The sequence below is a fragment of the Ranitomeya variabilis genome, chromosome 1, assembly GCF_051348905.1.
Source record: "Ranitomeya variabilis isolate aRanVar5 chromosome 1, aRanVar5.hap1, whole genome shotgun sequence".
Taxonomy (NCBI): Eukaryota; Metazoa; Chordata; class Amphibia; order Anura; family Dendrobatidae; genus Ranitomeya; species Ranitomeya variabilis.
In genome coordinates, this window is record NC_135232.1 from 126,870,149 (window position 1) to 126,890,958 (window position 20,810).

A 20,810-nucleotide genomic window follows, 5' to 3' on the forward strand; every position below is an offset into this window, starting at 1 on the left:
CTTGGCGGACTCCAACAGAGAGAGGATGGGATGAGGAGGTAGTGTGGGATTGGGAGACACTGAATGTGTGGTTGGAAAGGTATGAGGCGATCCAGGATAGGGCGAGGTCTTTGATGCCAAAGGAGGAGAGGATCTGTAGTAGGAGGTAGTGGTCAGCTGTGTCGAAAGCAGAGGACAGGTCTAGGAGGAGGAGTATATAGTATTGTCCGTTAGCTTTGGATGTAAGTAGGTCGTTAGTAATTTTGGTCAGGGCTGCCCTCAGTTGAGTGATGGGGGTGGAAACCAGATTGCAGATTGTCAAAGCACAAGTTAGATGAGAGGTGGGAGGAAAGTTCAGCGTGGACGTGCTGTTCCAGGAGTTTGGAAGCGAATGGGAGAGGCGATATTGGGCGATAGCTGGACATAGCAGTTGGATCGAGGGTTGGCTTTTTAAAAATAGGCATGATTGTGGCATATTTGAATGCAGAAGGGAAGGTACCAGAAGTTAGTGATAGGTTGAAGAGGTGGTTTAGGGATGGGATAAGAGTGGCGGTGAGGTTGGGGAGGAGGTGGGATGGGGTCGAGCGCACAGGTGGTGAGGTGTGATTTGGAGAGGAGACAATTAAGCTCCCCTTCAGTGATGTTGGATAGGGAGGTTATGGGGTTTGGGCATTGGTCTGGTATACCAAGCGGTTGTGGTGGTTGAACAATGAAGACTTGCCTTGTTTGGTCGATCTTATTTTTAAAGTCTGTGGCAAAGTCCTCAGCAGAGATGAGGGAGGTTTGGTGGGGGCAGTGGTGGGTGGAGGAGGGAGTTAAAAGTTTTGAGTAACTGTTTGGGGTTGTAGGATAGGGAAGATACGAGGGTTGTGAAGTAGGCCTGTTTAGCAGAGGTGAGAGAAAATTTGAAAACGAGTGTTGCCTGTTTGAATGCATTAGTATTATTGTTTCCTAATGAATATGAACTTGTTTTTTTTTTTGTATTATTTGAGGTTTGCAAGCAATGCATTTTTTTGTTTTCTCATTTTCAGAAAATAAATACAAAATTTATTGCTTGGAATTTCGGAGACATGTTGTCAGTAGTTTATAGAATAAAAGAATAATTTACATTTTACTCAAAAATATACCTATAAAGAGAAAAATCAGACAAATTGAAAATTTTGCAGTGGTTTCTTAATAGTTGCCAGAGCTGTATCTGTTCTTTCTTGTCAGGTACCAATGTGATTTTTCTGTATGCAGCAGATGAATGCTGGCTTTTTAAAGGAGATCAGTGCGTAAAAATTGGACAGCACTCACATGGTCCGAGTGCTGTGTGATTTTTTTGCTCTCACCATACAGCCTGTCATCCAGTGGTCTCCATGCTTATGTCAGCACATGTCCAGGCCCATTTAAAGTATGCCAATGACCATCTGGATGATCTGAAGGAAGCATGGGAGAAGATCATGTGGTAATATAAGAACAAATTTTGAGGAAGAAGAAAGATGAGTACAACCCCAAGAACACCATCCCAACTGTTAAGCATGGAAGGGGACATAATACTTTGGGGATGCTTTTCTGCAAAGGGGACAGGACAACTGCACGGTATTGAAGGGAGGAGGATAGATGGGGTCATATACCACAAGATTTTGGCTAACAGCCTCCTTCTCTCAGTAAGAACATTGAAGATGGGCACAGACAGGGCAACTAAGAAATGACTCCGTAAGAATCATTTCAAGGTCCTGGAGTGGTCTAGACAGTCTCCTAACATGAACCCAATAGAAAATCTTTGGAGGGAGCTGAAATTTAAGGTTGCCCAGCGACAGTCCCAAAATCTGAGATCAGGAGAAAATCTTTATGGAGTAGTGGGCCAACATTCCTGCTGCAGTGTTTGCAAACTTGGTTAATAACTACAGGAACGTCTGACCTCTGTAATTGCAAACAAAGGTTTCTATTAGTGTTGAGCATTCCGATACCGCAATACTTTTATGGTATCGGAAATCGGAATCGGAAGTTCCCAGTGTATGGTTCCCAGGGTCTCGAGGAGAGGAGACTCTCCTTCAGGCCCTGGGATCCATATTCATGTAAAAAATAAAGAATTAATATAAAAAATATGGATATACTCACCCGTCCGGTGGCCCCTGGACCTTACCGATTGTAACCGGCAGCCTCTGTTCCTAAGAATGAGGAGTTTAGGACCCTCGATGATGTCGCGGCTTGTGATTGGTCGCGTGCTGCTCATGTGACCGCTCACGCGACCAATCACAAGCCGCGACGTCATCGCAGGTCTTAAACTCCTCATTGAGGAGTTTAGGGCCTGCGATGACGTCGCGGCCTGTGATTGGTCGCGTGAGCGGTCACATGAGTGGCATGCGACCAATCACAAGCTGCGACGTCATCGAAGGTCCTAAACTGCTCATTCTTAGGAACGGAGGCTGCCGGTTACAATCGGTAAGGTCCAGGGGCCACCGGACGGGTGAGTATATCCATATTTTTTATTTTAATTCTTTATTTTTTACATGAATATGGATCCCAGGGCCTGAAGGAGAGTTTCCTCTCCTTCAGACCCTGGGAACCATCCAGGATACCTTCCGATACTTGAGTCCCATTGACTTGTATTGGTATCGGGTATCGGTATCGGCGATATCCGATATTTTTCGGGTATCGGCCGATACTATCCGATACCGATACTTTCAAGTATCGGAAGGTATCGCTCAACACTAGTTTCTATACCAAATATTGAACTCTTTTTCTGTTGTATTAAATACTTATTTTATGCAATAAAATGCAAATTAATTATGTAAAAATCATACAGTGTGATTTTGTGGAATTTTTTTCAGATTCTGTCTCTCACAGTTGAATTGCACCTACGATAAAAATTATAGACTTCTCCTTTCTTTGTAGGTGGGAAAACTTGCAAAACCTGTAGTGATTCAAATACGTATTTTCCCCGCTGTATGTACAGGTGCTTTGAGGCAGATTAAATCCATACCTTGATTGTAGAAATTATTTTCCGTCTTTATCAGCAATTTGGCATTTAAATTTTTGCAAATGAGCTGCAAATGTTTTAGGGTGAGGCACTTTCCTTGCTCATCTGCCCTCCCTCCCTATTACCAGCCTGCCTCCTATGTCTTGTCTGACTGACAAGTTACTCCTATTTCAGTGACCTGCCATTCTTGACTGAGATCGCTTGAAAGCATCATTAGTGCTAGAGGAAGTTCATGTGCAGTAAGGTCATTATGATGTCACTAGACCCATTGAGTTGATCTACCTAAGCAACTGTCACGCACAGTGTGGGAAAGACTAAGTGCAACATTAAGGGATGAGAAGTAGGGAGCCCAACACTAGGGAAGAAGGGAGTGGAGACCCGTAGGCAGATCTAAAGTCACCCTGTCTCCCCTAAACAAGCAGCAACCTAATCCCTGCCTGACCCTGGCATTAAGCCCTGCTTAGGGAAGGACAGGTGTTATGATCCTAGTGGCAAGGATCGCAGGTCGGACTAGCTAAGTAACTGAACAGACGACTAGCTCTGGGGAGGTGGTAACTAGATTGACCGCAACCTGATCCTATCCGCAAACAACTATAGGTAGCCGTGGAACGTTTCCTGAAAATCCTAGACGTCTCTTCACGGCCTGAGAAACTGACTATTCCTGGAGGGAAAGAAAGTCCTCTCTTGCCTCAGTGGAATGACCCCAAAGATATAGAATAGCCCCCCACAAATATTAACGGTGAGTTAAGGGGAAAGCACAAACGCAGAGATGAAATTAGATTTTAGCAAATGAGGCCCGCTAATACTAGATAGCAGAAAATAGGAAGGGAGCTGTGCGGTCAATTAAAAACCCTATTCAAAATATCCACGCAGAGATTGCTCGAGCCCCCGCACCAACTAACGGTGCGGGGGAAGCAACTCCGTACCCCAGAGCTTACCAGCAACAAGAAATCACATATTAGCAAGCTGGACTAGACTCATCATACAGAGAAATCATATTGCAGGCAGATGAGCAAAAAATATTCAAACAAAACTTAGCTTATCCTGAAGAGGCAGAAAACGAGATAATCAGGAGTAATCAGAATAGCACTGAATACATTGACAGCCGGCAACAAGTGGAAGTGAAGCAGAGCTAAATAGGAGCCTCCCTGGTGAATAACGGGGCAGCTGATCCAGCCAGACCCGCAGGATAATAAACCAAACCACCAGGGGGAGCCAAAAAACCAAAGTCACACAATACCATCTGTGACCACAAGAGGTAGCCTGAAAACGGAGTTCACAACAGACAGGGTCTGCACTAGTCAATCCCCACTACAACTAAAGACATATGGAATAGACAAATGAGGGGAACATTTACCTTGAGTTGACTCAAAAAGTAAACACAGATGTCCTTCAACAGCACCAAAGAAGAAGATAGCCAACTTCTTTTGCTCCAAACCTCAATAGGGGAAATGGAAATATCACTGTTGGTTCCCAGAAACAGCCAGGAAGTCTATAAACACCCAGGTCCAAGTATGTCAGTTAGAGCCAGGGGGAAGTTGCCACTGGGTCCGAGATTCAGAAGTACTAGGAAGGTGTCTGCAAAGCCATCCGCAGAGACCTTCTGCAGCCAGATGCTGTGCGTTTGTTTGCAGCCTCTGATATACCCGTGACAGCAACACTGCAAGCATGTAGAGGAGGCAGGTCACTGAAACAAAAGTGACCTTTTAGCTAGACACATAAGCAGACAGAAGCATACTCAGTTCTGAGAAACCACTGGAGAATCTGTGGGTTCAATATTTTACAGTACTTTGTTATCCTTAATCACCTTTCATTTTCTACAGTGGTAATTTACAGTAATAAGCAGGCAGCTTTAGAATGCTATTTACCTGCAGATGAACCCCATATACGCAGGTTAACAGCAATTTTTTTTTGTATGACAGGTTCCCTGTAAACAGTAAACTCAATTTTAGTGACAAATGAGAGGCAGGGGTTGCCTAAGAAAGATCATAGGGTGCATTAAAAGAGGCATAGATGCTCATGTCAAGAACATAGTTTTGGCTCTATACAAGTCACTAGTGTGGCCACACTTAAAATACTGTGTGCAGTTTTGGCTCCAGTGTAAAAGAAGAATATAGCTAAACTACAGTGGGATTAGAGAAAAGCAACCAAGGTTATTGGTGGACTACAAGAATGGTTATCAGTAGTGTTGAGCGATACCTTCCGATATCGGAAAGTATCGGTATCGGAAAGTATCGGCCGATACCGTCAAAGTATCGGATCTAATCCGATACCGATACCCGATCCCAATGCAAGTCAATGGGACGAAAATATCGGAATTAAAATAAACCCTTTCTTTCCTTGTAGGTTAATTCTACATGAAGGAAAACAACTAAGAATAATGTAGGATGTATTGGGGGAGGTGGCGGAGACATTAAAGGCACAGAGGTTTAGCCCAATCAAATAGAATAGCAGGATTTTTATTTTTTTTTATGACGTTCGGCGTTAGAAAGATTTTGACTGTTATTTTTTTTTATTTTATTTTGTCAGATATTGATGTTTCACTACTTCCACGCCCTTCACCTTCTTTTTTACTTCTCCCACACTTTCTTCTTCATTATCCTCATCATCAGCTTCTTTGACATCAACTTCTTCACCTTATTCATCTTCTTCATCTTCTACCTATTATTTTTTTTGTTACATTGTTCATATTCTTTTTATTTTACTATTATCTTCTTCATATTCTACTTCTTCATCATATTCTTATTTGTGACAGGCATTCCCGTAGTTGTTATCTATAAAAGTTTGAAGATTACACCTTCCGTTCTGCCTGTCACAAAACAGTTACATTTGTCCGAGTTCAGTTTGGCCTGCAGCATCAGGCTTTATCCAGGGGCACCACGAGGAGGAACGGACTCACCCCCATACACTGCTTAGTCTTCTTCTGCTTATAATTTAGATAATATCTTTTGCTCTGATATTTAGTCTTATGCTTAATGTTCTTCTGCTCTTTGTTCTGCAGCCTCTTGTTCTTCTGCTTCTCGGTCTTCCAGGTCGTCGTCGTCTCCAGGGTCGTCGTCTCCGGGGTCGTCGTCATCGGGGTGGTCTTCAGGGTCATCGTCTCCAGGGTCGTCGTCATCACGGTGGTTGTCGTCTCCGGGGTCGTCGTCATCGGGGTGGTCTTCAGGGTCATCGTCTCCAGGGTCGTCGTCATCACGGTGGTTGTCGTCTCTGGTGTCGTCGTCATCTTAGGGGTGGTCTTCCGGGTCATCGTGTTTAGTCTCTTGAACTTGGAAATGTAGCAGAAGGTACAAGAAGGCTGAGAAAATGCCGAGAAACAGCTGATGGAACTGGAACTCGGATGGCTACCCGAAGGTCCAAGAGCCAATGGAACTACCGAGGACCAGCTGACGTTACTGGAACCCGGTTACTAAGCAGGAGGTACCCGTGCCTGAAAGCACTACCAAGGACCACCTGACGTTGGTGGAACTCGGATACCCAGAGGGAGGCACCTAAGCCAAAGGCTCTGCCCGGAACCAGCTGACGGTACTGGAACCAGGATGGGGAGCAGAAGGTACAAGAGCAAAAGACACTGCCGAGAACCAGCTGACGGTGCTGGAACCCAGATGGGTAGCCGAAGGTCCAAGAGCCAATGGAACTACCGAGGACCAGCTGACGTTACTGGAACCCGGTTACTAAGCAGGAGGTACCCGTGCCTGAAAGCACTACCAAGGACCACCTGACGTTGGTGGAACTCGGATACCCAGAGGGAGGCACCTAAGCCAAAGGCTCTGCCCGGAACCAGCTGACGGTGCTGGAACCAGGATGGGGACCTATTCAAGCTTGTCTTCCTAGAGCCCCAACTAGCAGTGTTGGAGCCCGGGGTCAGCAGGAGGAGGAGAGGGAGCAGAGTGTAGGCCGAAGCCTGCACTGGCGGCAGCTTTGGGTCTGTTGTGCCTGCGTGGCTGTTGCAGGACACGTTGCCGGCTGCACAGCAGGGGAACAGCTGGCGGTGCTGAACCCCACTGACACATTGGCTGGTGTTTGGCTCTGTGCAGCTAGCAGTACCGGGCCCCAACTGGCGGTGTTGGAGCCCGGGCTCTGCAGGGGGAGCAGAGTGTAGGCCGAAGCCTAATTGAACCAATTTCAAAGGCAACCTTTAACCCCCCCTCAGGGGTTACAAAGTAGAAGAGCCACAGCTTATGCAGCAGTAGTGCTGCACAAGTCAAAGGTTGCTCTTTTAATTTTTCTCCTTGCACACGCTGAATGAAACACGTATAACATTTAGCCCTTTATACAGTCAAACTGTGTTGGAGGCGCGAGTTCCCTTTGTAATGAGACGCAGCACAGATGTCAAGAATCCCACCTTGGTGCTGGGTGCAGCCTCCTGAGCGTTGTTATTTGCTGTACAGGAGTCTGCGCTGTCGTGTTATCCCCTGGCCTAGCGCTGTTAGCGCTGCCCATCTTCTGACATCATTTAATGTCGGCCGGTGCGGTTCGCGATGACCATGAATCCCAGCCCCGCAGTGTCTTAACATTGTTAAAACACTGCGGGTCTGGGATTCATGGCCTGGCGCAGCACATATGTTCGCCTCTCACACTCGGGTCCTTACACCCGCTTCAGACTGTGCGGCGTCAGCTGATCCCTTATCGCATGCCACGGCCATGAAGCCACACAGTCTGAAGAAGGCGGAAGGAGATGAGGGACAGGCGAACTGATGCACTGCTCATGCCCATCAATCACACCCTCGCAGTCCCAATAAATAAGACACCGAGGGGCGTTGTGTGGGTCAGGGCGGCCGCAGAGGCGCAGGCAGCCAAACAATGATGCCAGAAGACTGGCAGCGCTACCAAGGGGGTTGCAGCGTGTCATTACAAAGGAAAGTCACACCTCCGGGACGGTTAAATGGTCACACAGAGGACACATTTTAGACGTGTTTTCAGTTCCACATGTGCGAGGAGAATACGTTTATGAGCCACCTTGCACACATGCAGCATTACCGCTGTACAAGGTGGCTGTAAAACGTACAAAGGCCTGGGGGAGGGGGGACAGGTTCCCTTCAATTTCAGTTCTTGTGTCTGCGTGGCTTTTGCAGGACACGATGCCGGCTACACAGCAGGGGAACAGCTGGCGGTGCTGAACCCCACTGACACATTGGCTGGTGTTTTTCTCTGTGCAGCTAGCAGTACCGGGCCCCAACTGGCGGTGTTGGAGCCCGGGGGTCAGCAGGAGGAGGAGAGGGAGCAGAGTGTAGGCCGAAGCCTGCACTGGCGGCAGCTTTGGGTCTGTTGTGCCTGCGTGGCTGTTGCAGGACACGTTGCCGGCTGCACAGCAGGGGAACAGCTGGCGGTGCTGAACCCCACTGACACATTGGCTGGTGTTTGGCTCTGTGCAGCTAGCAGTACCGGGCCCCAACTGGCGGTGTTGGAGCCCGGGCTCTGCAGGGGGAGCAGAGTGTAGGCCGAAGCCTAATTGAACCAATTTCAAAGGCAACCTTTAACCCCCCCTCAGGGGTTACAAAGTAGAAGAGCCACAGCTTATGCAGCAGTAGTGCTGCACAAGTCAAAGGTTGCTCTTTTAATTTTTCTCCTTGCACATGCTGAATGAAACACGTATAACATTTAGCCCTTTATACAGTCAAACTGTGTTGGAGGCGCGAGTTCCCTTTGTAATGAGACGCAGCACAGATGTCAAGAATCCCACCTTGGTGCTGGGTGCAGCCTCCTGAGCGTTGTTATTTGCTGTACAGGAGTCTGCGCTGTCGTGTTATCCCCTGGCCTAGCGCTGTTAGCGCTGCCCATCTTCTGACATCATTTAATGTCGGCCGGTGCGGTTCGCGATGACCATGAATCCCAGCCCCGCAGTGTCTTAACATTGTTAAAACACTGCGGGTCTGGGATTCATGGCCTGGCGCAGCACATATGTTCGCCTCTCACACTCGGGTCCTTACACCCGCTTCAGACTGTGCGGCGTCAGCTGATCCCTTATCGCATGCCACGGCCATGAAGCCGCACAGTCTGAAGAAGGCAGAAGGAGATGAGGGACAGGCGAACTGATGCACTGCTCATGCCCATCAATCACACCCTCACAGTCCCAATAAATAAGACACCGAGGGGCGTTGTGTGGGTCAGGGCGGCCGCAGAGGCGCAGGCAGCCAAACAATGATGCCAGAAGACGGGCAGCGCTACCAAGGGGGTTGCAGCGTGTCATTACAAAGGAAAGTCACACCTCCGGGACGGTTAAATGGTCACACAGAGGACACATTTTAGACGTGTTTTCAGTTCCACATGTGCGAGGAGAATACGTTTATGAGCCACCTTGCACACATGCAGCATTACCGCTGTACAAGGTGGCTGTAAAACGTACAAAGGCCTGGGGGAGGGGGGACAGGTTCCCTTCAATTTCAGTTCTTGTGTCTGCGTGGCTTTTGCAGGACACGATGCCGGCTACACAGCAGGGGAACAGCTGGCGGTGCTGAACCCCACTGACACATTGGCTGGTGTTTTTCTCTGTGCAGCTAGCAGTACCGGGCCCCAACTGGCGGTGTTGGAGCCCGGGGGTCAGCAGGAGGAGGAGAGGGAGCAGAGTGTAGGCCGAAGCCTGCACTGGAGCAAGTTGAAAGGGAAACTTTAACCCCCCCCCAGGCGTTTGTAGCTGAAAGAGCCATCGTGTACAGCACTAATGCTGGAAAAGGTAAACTTCGCTCTTTTAATTATGGTCCTTGCACATGCTGAACCTAACACTTATGAAAGTGTCCCCTCCTACCGTGATACCGTCCGGTAGGTGGAACTTTCCTTTGTGATGTGACGCAGCACAGCCGTCATTCTCACCCCCTTGGCGCCGTGCGCCGCCTCCTCAGCGTTGTTTGAATCAGTCCCGGAGCCTGCGCTGTTAGGTTAGCCCTTGGCCATGAATCAGAAGACACTGCGAGGCGGGCTCTCGGCCAGCGCGGCCGCACAGGCGCAGCCATCCTGACACCAAATGATGTCAGAAGACGGGCAGCGCTAAGTGTGCCTGGCCAAGGGATAACATAACAGCGCAGGCTCCGGGACGGAATCAAACAATGCTGAGGAGCCGGGGCACGGCGCCAAGGGGGTAGGAATGACGGCTGTGCTGCGTCACATTACGAAGGAAAGTCCCACCTCCGGCACGGTTTTACGGTATCAGTGGACACATTTTATAAGTGTTAAGTTCTGCGTGTGCAAGGAGCTAAACAAAAATAGCTACCTTTTCGTTGTGCAGCATTACTGCTGTACAAGGTGGCTCTTTCAGTAACAAACGCCTTGGGGGGGGGACAGGTTCCCTTACATTTCAGTTGTTGTGTCAGCGTGGCGCTCGCAGGACACATTGCCGGCTACACAGCTGGGGATCAGCTGACGTTACTGAAACCCAATAACACTGGGTCGTATGTTTTGACTGTGCAGACGGCACTTCTGAGCCTCAACTGGCGGTGTTGGAGCCCAGGAATTAAAGTTCAGGTGGTAGAAAGATGAACACAACAGGGGACCTGGATACTGTAGACAGTCACCTAATTATTTAATCAGGAAGAGGAGTGGCAAATTTGTTGTGTATCCGCTTTTTGGGCTCCCCTGGTGGTTGCTGGTGGTACTGGTGACTTGTTTGCACTTTGCTTCTTCTGTTCACCTGCTTCCATCAGTGTTTGGGAGTTTCCTATTTAGCCTTGCTCTCCAGTCATTTCCTTGCCGGTCATCATTGTAACCAGAGCCTTCGGTTGCATGTTCCTGCTACTAGTCTGCTGATCAGCTAAGTGGACTTTGTCCTTTTGTTTTGTACCTTTTGTCCAGTTTGCAGTTTTTGTAATTCTCTGTAGCTGGAAGCTCTTGCGGGCTGAAATTGCCACTCCTGTGTCATGAGTTGACACAGGAGTCTTAAAGTAATTTCAGGATGGTTTTTGAAAGGGTTTTCAGTTGACCGTGAAGTCCTCTTTTGTATCCTTCTGCTATCTAGTAAGTGGACCTCTCTTTGCTAAATCTACTTTCATACTGTGTATGTCTTTTCCTCTTAATTCACCGTTATTACATGTGGGGGGCTGCTATCATCTTTTGGGTATTTCCCTAGAGGTAAGCCAGGTCTGTCTTCCTCTACCAGGCGTAGTTAGTCCTCCGGCTGGCGCGTGGCATATAGGAAGCCATAGGTAAGCTCCCTGGCTACTGTTAGTTGTGTGGTAGATTTAGCTCACGGTCAACTCGAGTTTCCATCACCCGAGAGCTCGTTCGTTACTTATTTGTTTTTTACGTTCCCTTGCCATTGGGAACCATGACAGTATGACCGGCCTACAAAGTGTTAATTGTTTGGGCTGAAGCAGGAGAAAAAGAAGTGTTGAAGGGAAATTTTTTTTTTTTCTTTCCTTTTCCTCAGAGTTTTGCTGCCTAGCCCTTAATTGCTGTCTAGCTGCTTCTTACCTCCTCTTAACCCTTGAATGGCTCTGACCTTAGCTGTTTAACATGGATGTCCAGAGTTTGGCTGCAGGTTTAAATAATCTTGCTACGAAGGTTCAAAATTTACAAGATTTTGTTATATATGCTCCTATTTCTGAACCTAAAATCCCTACACCAGAGGTGTTTTCCGGAGATAGATCTCGGTTTTTGAATTTCAAATATAATTGTAAATTATTCCTTTCTCTCAGACCTCACTCCCCAGGAGATCCTGTCCAGCAGGTTAAGATTGTAATCTCTTTGCTGCGAGGTGACCCTCAAAATTGGGCATTTTCATTGGCACCAGGGGATCCTGCGTTGCTCAATGTGGATGCGTTTTTCCTGGCTTTAGGGTTGCTTTATGAGGAACCTAATTTGGAGATTCAAGCTGAAAAAGCTTTGATAGCCCTATCTCAAGGGCAAGATGAAGCGGAGATATACTGCCAAAAATTTCGTAGGTGGTCTGTGCTTACTCAGTGGAATGAGTGCGCCTTAGCGGCAAATTTCAGAGAGGGCCTTTCTGATGCCGTTAAAGATGTTATGGTCGGGTTCCCTGCGCCTACAGGTCTGAATGAGTCCATGACAATGGCAATTCAGATTGATCGGCGTTTGCGGGAGCGCAAACCCGTGCACCATTTGGCGGTATCTTCTGAAGAGACGCCAGAGAAAATGCAATGTGACAGAGTTATGTCCAGAAGCGAGCGGCAGAATTATAGGCGTAGAAATGGCTTATGCTTCTATTGTGGTGATTCTGCTCATGTTATATCGGCATGCTCTAAGCGTACTAGGAAGGTTGACAAGTCCATTTCAATTGGCACTTTACAGTCCAAATTTATTTTGTCTGTAACCTTGATTTGTTCATTATCAGTTATTACCGTGGATGCCTATGTGGACTCGGGCGCCGCTCTGAGTCTTATGGACTGGTCCTTTGCCAGGCGCTGTGGGTTTGATTTAGAGCCTCTGGAAGTCCCTATACCTCTGAAGGGTATTGATTCTACACCTTTGGCTTGTAATAAACCACAGTTCTGGATGCAAGTGACTATGCGTATGACTCCAGACCATCAGGAGGTGATTTGCTTCCTTGTGTTGTACAATTTACATGATGTTTTGGTGCTTGGATTACCATGGTTACAGTCTCATAACCCAGTCCTTGACTGGAAGGCTATGTCTGTGTTAAGCTGGGGATGTCGGGGGGCTCATGGGGACACTCCTATGGTGTCCATTTCGTCATCTATTCCATCTGAGATTCCGGCATTTTTGTCTGATTATCGTGATATTTTTGAAGAGCCTAAGATTGGTTCACTCCCTCCTCACAGGGATTGTGATTGCGCCATAGATCTGATTCCTGGCAGTAAATTTCCAAAGGGTCGTTTGTTTAACCTATCTGTACCTGAACATGCTGCTATGCGCGAGTATATTAAGGAGTCCCTGGAAAAGGGACATATTCGTCCTTCTTCATCACCTTTAGGAGCCGGTTTTTTCTTTGTCTCTAAAAAGGATGGCTCTCTGAGGCCTTGTATTGATTATCGTCTCCTGAATAAAATTACAGTCAAATATCAGTATCCGTTGCCTTTGCTGACTGATTTGTTTGCTCGCATAAGGGGGGCTAAGTGGTTCTCTAAGATTGATCTTCGTGGGGCGTATAATTTGGTGCGAATTAAGCAGGGGGATGAGTGGAAGACCGCATTTAATACGCCTGAGGGCCATTTTGAGTATTTGGTAATGCCTTTCGGCCTTTCTAATGCACCTTCTGTCTTTCAGTCCTTGATGCATGATATTTTCCGGGAATGTTTGGATAAATTTATGATTGTGTACTTGGATGATATTTTGATTTTTTCTGATGACTGGGAGTCTCATGTTCAGCAGGTCAGGAGGGTTTTTCAGGTTTTGCGGGAGAATTCTTTGTGTGTAAAGGGTTCAAAGTGTGTTTTTGGGGTTCAAAAAATTTCATTTTTGGGGTATATTTTTTCCCCTTCTTCTATTGAGATGGATCCTGTCAAGGTTCGGGCTATTTACGACTGGACGCAGCCTACTTCTCTGAAGAGTCTCCAGAAATTCTTGGGCTTTGCTAATTTTTATCGTCGATTTATAGCTGGTTTTTCTGGCGTTGCTAAACCTCTGACGGATTTGACTAAAAAGGGTGCTGATGTTGCCAATTGGTCCCCTGCTGCCGTGGAGGCCTTTCGGGAGCTTAAGCGCCGCTTTTTGTCTGCCCCTGTGTTGCGCCACCCTGATGTTTCTCTTCCCTTTCAGGTTGAGGTCGATGCTTCCGAGATCGGAGCGGGGGCGGTTTTGTCGCAGAAAAGTTCCGACTGCTCAGTGATGAGACCTTGTGCGTTCTTTTCGCGAAAATTTTCGGTCGCAGAGCGAAATTATGATGTTGGTAATCGGGAGCTTTTGGCCATGAAGTGGGCATTTGAGGAGTGGCGTCATTGGCTTGAGGGTGCCAGACATCAGGTGGTAGTTTTGACTGATCACAAGAATTTAATTTATTTGGAGTCTGCCAGGCGCCTGAATCCTAGACAGGCACGTTGGTCGTTGTTCTTTTCCTGGTTTAATTTTGTGGTCTCGTACTTACCGGGTTCTAGGAATGTGAAAGCAGATGCTCTTTCTAGGAGTTTTGAGCCTGACTCTCCTGGGAATTCTGAACCTGCTGGTGTCCTTAAGGATGGAGTGGTTTTGTCTGCTGTCTCTCCAGATTTGCGACGTGCTTTGCAAGAATTTCAGGCGGATAGACCTGATCGTTGTCCGTCTGGTAGACTGTTTGTTCCTGACGAGTGGACCACTAGAGTCATCTCGGAAGTTCATTCTTCTACTCTGGCAGGTCATCCGGGAATTTTTGGCACCAGAGATTTGGTGGCTAGATCCTTCTGGTGGCCTTCCCTGTCTCGAGATGTGCGTGTTTTTGTGCAGTCTTGCGATGTGTGTGCTCGGGCCAAGCCTTGTTGTTCTAGGGCTAGTGGGTTGTTGTTGCCCTTGCCTATTCCGAAGAGGCCTTGGACGCACATCTCTATGGACTTTATCTCGGATCTCCCTGTTTCTCAGAAGATGTCTGTCATCTGGGTGGTGTGTGACCGTTTTTCTAAAATGGTTCATTTGGTGCCATTGCCTAAGTTGCCTTCCTCATCTGAGTTGGTCCCTCTGTTTTTTCAAAATGTGGTTTGCTTGCATGGTATTCCGGAAAACATCGTTTCTGACAGGGGTACCCAGTTCGTGTCTAGATTTTGGCGGGCAGTCTGTGCCAGGTTGGGCATTGATTTGTCCTTTTCGTCTGCATTCCATCCTCAGACCAATGGCCAGACGGAGCGAACTAATCAAACTTTGGAGACTTATTTGAGGTGTTTTGTGTCTGCGGATCAGGATGATTGGGTTGCCTTTCTGCCGTTGGCGGAGTTTGCTCTTAATAATCGGGCTAGTTCTGCCACTTTGGTTTCTCCTTTCTTTTGCAATTCAGGGTTTCATCCGCGTTTTTCATCTGGTCAGGTTGAGTCTTCGGATTGTCCTGGAGTGGATGCGGTGGTGGATCGGTTGCATCGGATTTGGGGACAAGTGGTGGATAATTTGGAATTGTCCCAGGAGAGGACTCAGCAGTTTGCTAACCGTCGTCATCGTGTTGGTCCCCACCTTCGCGTTGGGGACTTGGTGTGGTTGTCTTCCCGTTTTGTCCCTATGAGGGTTTCTTCTCCCAAATTTAAGCCTCGGTTTATCGGTCCTTATAGGATTTTGGAGATTCTTAACCCTGTTTCCTTTCGTTTGGACCTCCCGGCATCTTTCGCGATCCATAATGTGTTCCATCGGTCGTTGTTGCGGAGATATGAGGTACCGGTGGTTCCTTCTACTGAACCTCCTGCTCCTGTGCTGGTGGAGGGTGAATTGGAGTACGTCGTGGAGAAGATCTTGGACTCCCGTATTTCCAGACGGAGACTTCAATATCTGGTTAAATGGAAAGGCTATGGTCAGGAAGATAATTCTTGGGTAACTGCCTCTGATGTTCATGCCTCGGATTTGGTTCGTGCCTTTCATAGGGCTCATCCAGATCGCCCTGGCGGTTCTTGTGAGGGTTCGGTGCCCCCTCCTTAAGGGGAGGGTACTGTTGTGTATCCGCTTTTTGGGCTCCCCTGGTGGTTGCTGGTGGTACTGGTGACTTGTTTGCACTTTGCTTCTTCTGTTCACCTGCTTCCATCAGTGTTTGGGAGTTTCCTATTTAGCCTTGCTCTCCAGTCATTTCCTTGCCGGTCATCATTGTAACCAGAGCCTTCGGTTGCATGTTCCTGCTACTAGTCTGCTGATCAGCTAAGTGGACTTTGTCCTTTTGTTTTGTACCTTTTGTCCAGTTTGCAGTTTTTGTAATTCTCTGTAGCTGGAAGCTCTTGCGGGCTGAAATTGCCACTCCTGTGTCATGAGTTGACACAGGAGTCTTAAAGTAATTTCAGGATGGTTTTTGAAAGGGTTTTCAGTTGACCGTGAAGTCCTCTTTTGTATCCTTCTGCTATCTAGTAAGTGGACCTCTCTTTGCTAAATCTACTTTCATACTGTGTATGTCTTTTCCTCTTAATTCACCGTTATTACATGTGGGGGGCTGCTATCATCTTTTGGGTATTTCCCTAGAGGTAAGCCAGGTCTGTCTTCCTCTACCAGGCGTAGTTAGTCCTCCGGCTGGCGCGTGGCATATAGGAAGCCATAGGTATGCTCCCTGGCTACTGTTAGTTGTGTGGTAGATTTAGCTCACGGTCAACTCGAGTTTCCATCACCCGAGAGCTCGTTCGTTACTTATTTGTTTTTTACGTTCCCTTGCCATTGGGAACCATGACACAAATTCCTGCGAGATCCAGGCCTTGTTCATTTTCAGGAAAGAAAGCCGGTCAACGTTATCGGAGGATAGTCGCATGCGACGGTCAGTTAGTACACCACCTGCAGCACTAAAGACACGTTCCGATAATACACTGGCCGCAGGGCAAGACAGCACCTCCAATGCATACTGGCTTAGCTCTGGCCATGTATCCAGCTTTGAGACCCAAAACTTGAAAGGGGAAGAGCCGTCTGGGAGTACAGCAAGAGGGCAAGACATGTAGTCTGTCACCATCTGACGGAACCGTTGCCTCCTGCTGACTGGAGCCGTCTGTGATGGTGTAGACTTTTGTGGCGGGCACAGAAAACTGTGCCAGAGTTGGGCCATACTGGTCTTGCCTTGGGCAGAGGCACTGCTTCTGCTCCCTCTTTGTGCAGAGCCTCCACCACTGCCTGGACGCACTGAGCTGCTTTGGAATGCACTAGCAGCACTTCTCTCAGTTGGAATGGAGAAGATGATGGAATTCACCAGTGTGTCTTGGTACTCCCGCATTTTTCGCTCCCAGTTCAACGGTGTGATGAGGCTTTCTACGTTGTCCCGGTAGCGAGGATTGAGGAGGGTGAACACCCAATAATCAGACATGTTGAGAATGTGGGCGATGCGGCGGTCGTTTCTCAGGCACTGCAGCATGTAATCCACCATGTGCTGCAGACTGCCAACTGCCCAAGAAACGCTGTCCCCTGCTGGAGGCGTGATCTCTGCCCGCTCGTCATCACCCCACCCTCGCTGTACACACTGAGTACTGGACAACTGTGTAACTCCCTCCTCTGGACGGATGTCTTCCTCCTCCATTGACTCCTCCTCATCCTCCTCACAAACTGTCCCCTGCCTACGCGTTTGTGAGGAACCACGTGGTGCTGACTGTCCAGAAGATGATGGAAATGCTGAATCCTCATCCTCCACCTCTTCCACAACATCATCCCTTAGCGCTTGCAGTGATTTTTCAAGCAGGCAGATAAGGCGGACAGTCATGCTGACTAGTGCATCATCTGCACTCGCCATCCGCGTGGAATAATCAAAGGGACGCAAAACCTGGCAGACGTCATTCATAGTGGCCCACTCTGTGGTTGTGAAGTCTGTACGGCGCTGACTGCGACTTCTTTGCGCCTGAAGCAGCTGGTACTCCATTACAGCTTGCTGCTGCTCACACAACCGCTCCAACATATGTAACGTGGAATTCCACCTGGTAGGTAGGTCACATATGATGCGATGTTCCGGCAGGCGGTGTCGGCGCTGCAGAGCCGCAATGCGCGCTTTTGCCGTGCTGGAACGCCGCAAGTGAGCACACTCTAGGCGGACTTTGTGCAGCAGTGCATCAAGATCCGGATAGTCCCTCAGAAAACTCTGCATGACCAAATTGAGCACATGTGCCAGACATGGGATGTGAGTGAGGTTGCCGAGGCCCAGAGCTGCCACCAGATTTCGGCCATTATCACACACTACCATGCCTGGCTGGAGATTCGCTGGCACAAACCACACATCGCTCTCCTGCTTGATGGCATTCCAGAGCTCCTGCACTGTGTGGCTTCGATTCCCCAAATAAATTAATTTCAAGACGGCCTGTTGACGTTTGGCCATGGCTGTGCTCATGTCGGTCGTAACAGGTACACGTTCATCACGGGTCCATGTGGAGGTGGACTGTGACGGCTCCTGCAGCGATGATTCTGAGGAACTGGTGTAGGAGGAGGAGTCAATGCGTACAGAATGGATTCCTGCAATCCTTGGAGTGGGCAGGACACGTCCTGCGCCACTCGCACGGTCTGTACCCGGCTCAACGACATTAACCCAATGGGCAGTGAGGGAAAGGTATCGCCCCTGTCCATGTTGACTGGTCCATGCATCGGTGGTGAGGTGGACCTTGCTACTGACGGCGTTCAGTAGCGCGTGTTTTATGTGTCCCTCCACATGCTTGTGCAGGGCAGGGACGGCTTGCCTGCTGAAGTAAAAGCGGCTGGGCACATTGTACTGTGGGACTGCCAATGACATCAAGTCACGGAAGCTCTCAGTCTCCACCAGCCTGAATGACAGCATTTCCAGTGACAGAAGTTTGGCAATGCCTGCAGTCAGAGCCTGTGCTCGTGGGTGGTTTGACGAGAAAGGCTGCCTTTTCTCCCATGCCTGTACTACCGATGGCTGTAGACTGGGCTGGGAGTGTGTGGATGACTGGGAAAGTGGTGCTGCGGGTGGAATTACAGCGGGTCTCTGGACAACAGGGCCAGAGGTTCTTCCACGGCGATCCTGGGAGGAAGCCGAACCAGCTGCGTGTGAGCTGGAGGAAGAGGCAACACGAGCTGAAGAGGTGGTAGCTGCCGCTGTTGGTTGGCCTAGCTCTTCAGTGTGTTTTTGTAACTCCGCCGCGTGCCTGTTCCGCACATGTTTCCACATGTTGGAGGTATTGAGGTTGCTGACATTTTTCCCTCTTTTGACTTTTTGATGACACACCTTGCATTTGACATAGCAAATGTCATCGCAACTGTGTCAAAAAAGGACCAGGCACTGCAAGTCTTGGGAGCGCCCTTTTTGGCTTTTGGAAGAGACATGCTCCTAACGGGTGCCAAAGCGGAGGCTGCAGGATCCGCAGTCTTCCCCCTCCCTCTCCCTCTTTGGGCCGTACGGGGAATCTCTTCCTCAGAGCTGCTCCCACCACCTTCCTGTCCCTCACGCCAAGATGGGTCAAGGACCTCATCATCTACACTACCCTCTGCCCCCAACTGCTCCTCCTGGGTAGTCTCAGCAGCAGAGCACGCACCAGTAAGTGGCACCTGAGTGTCATCATCAGCTGATGCGGCCTGCGATGTGGTGAACGGAGCCACTGGCCCACCCGCCTCTTCAGAGGAAGAGAGAAAAAGCTGTTGGGCATCACTGCACCCTGCCTCTTCTTCCATTTCTCCAATGCTGCTTGGCTGGCCCCCTGTTTCCAAGCCAAGAGATTCAGAGAACAGAAGTAGAGACGGCTCCTGTCCTGGGCTCTCTGTCTGCCTGGGCAATTTGGCAGGTGGTGAAGAGACAGATGGCTGCTCTCCAGTGCTCTGTGTCTGAGAGGATGTGGCACTAATTGAAGTTGATGCATTAGCTGCCATCCATCCGACAACGGCTTCAATTTGTTCTTCACGCAGCAGCGGTGTACGGCGCTCTGCGACAAAGCTGCGCATGAATGACTGTTCCCTTGTGAAAGTGGGTGCTGATGAGTCACCGGTGCCAGCAGCAGGCACAGAATCCCCACGTCCCCTCCCTGCTCCGCGCCCACGCCCACGCCCACGTGCCTTACTCACTGCCTTCTTCATCTTGGTTGACTGATAAAGATAAGCAGAAAAGTACTAACGGCTTTGTGTGCTTATTCCTGAACAACTCCTCCTAACAGGTATAAGAAACACTAATTTTCTAAAGTGTGGACTAGACTTTAATATGAGCTAATGTGGCCTACAGAAATGTAAAGTGGTGTCACTGGTGTGTTTGGTGAACTTTATTATTTATTTATTTTTTGGGGGCTGAACTGACAACAGATAGAGCTGCAGTCACACGGAGACCGTGCAGACAGACGTAAACGGCGCTGCAAGGCCCAAAAACCCTCCTCTACGTTATCCTATGTAGTGTTTTTCCACAAGTTAGCTGGAGACGGGTGGAAAGACACTAATAGGAATTTTTTGAAAAAATGTGCAGCAGCCTGCACTACTTAAAACAAAATGAAAATTGATTTTGCGGTATGACGCAGTGAAGAACCCTGAGCTGGAGACAACCAGGCTATGGCTGCTCACAGACTACAGGGCGAGCTGCAGTCACACGGAGACCGTGCAGACTGCCGTAAACGGCGCTGCAAGGCCCAAAAACCCTCCTCTATGTTATCCTATGTAGTGTTTTTCCACAAATTAGCTGGAGACGGGTGGAAAGACACTAATAGGAATTTTTTGAAAAAATGTGCAGCAGCCTGCACTACTTAAAACAAAATGAAAATTGATTTTGCGGTATGACGCAGTGAAGAACCCTGAGCTGGAGACAACCAGGCTATGGCTGCTCACAGACTACAGGGCGAGCTGCAGTCACACGGAGACCGTGCAGACAGCCGTAAACGGCGCTGCAAGGCCCAAAAACCCTCCTCTACGTTATCCTATGTAGTGTTTTTCCACAAATTAGCTGGAGACGGGTGGAAAGACACTAATAGGATTTTTTGTTAAAAATTAGCAGCAGACTACACTACTTGGAAAAAAATAAAAATAAAATAACAGTATGAGGCAATGAACCACCCTCCCTGAACTGAATACAACCAGCTATGGATGGCCTATGTGGCTGCACTCAGACTAGAGAGTGGGCTGCACTCACACACACACACACACAGACCTTGCAGATCGCTGTGAAAACAGCGCTACAAGGCAAAAGCAAGGTGAATAGTAGGTGAACACAGCGGTTGCTAAATTAGCCTTTGGAAAGCACAAAGAAGCAAATCGCTATCTCTAAACTGGCCCTCAGTCAGCAAACAGCGTCCTGTCACTAACTGAATTCACAGCAGAGTGATCACAAAATGGCGCCAGCGACTTTTAAACTGCATCATGACATCATTTCAGCCATGCCAGTAGTTTCATGCCCTCCATGCTGAACAGGATGTGC